Raw genomic sequence first — 415 nt, 5'->3', positions numbered from 1 at the left:
GCGGTTTTTCTCATACAACACCGCTTTGTCGCTCTAGATGGTGTAAGGCTTACAGCGTGTTGCAAAAAGAACAAAAAAAAAACAACAACAACAACAACAACAACAAAATAGTTGCGGTATAAATAAATAATAAATATTTAAAAAGTGCGGGTTGTGTGCAGGAAAATTAGGGCAGACGGGGTGGGGGGTGGGGGATGGGGGGGGGGAGGGCAAAAGAATTTAGACGGTAGCGAGAAAAAAGCGCGTGAGTGTCGATGCGATTAACCCCGTGAAGAGGAAACGAAAAAGTACATGTTGAAGATAAAAAAAAATAAAAAAAAAATAAAAAATAACCACACTCGAGACGCGCACCCTTTTCTACCTGCAACGTTGCATAGCAGCGAGCATTATTTCTCCCTGTTGTAACGATTCGATT

The sequence above is a fragment of the Diprion similis genome, chromosome 12 (genome assembly GCF_021155765.1).
Source record: "Diprion similis isolate iyDipSimi1 chromosome 12, iyDipSimi1.1, whole genome shotgun sequence".
NCBI lineage: Eukaryota > Metazoa > Arthropoda > Insecta > Hymenoptera > Diprionidae > Diprion > Diprion similis.
This window is presented reverse-complemented; position numbering follows the sequence as displayed.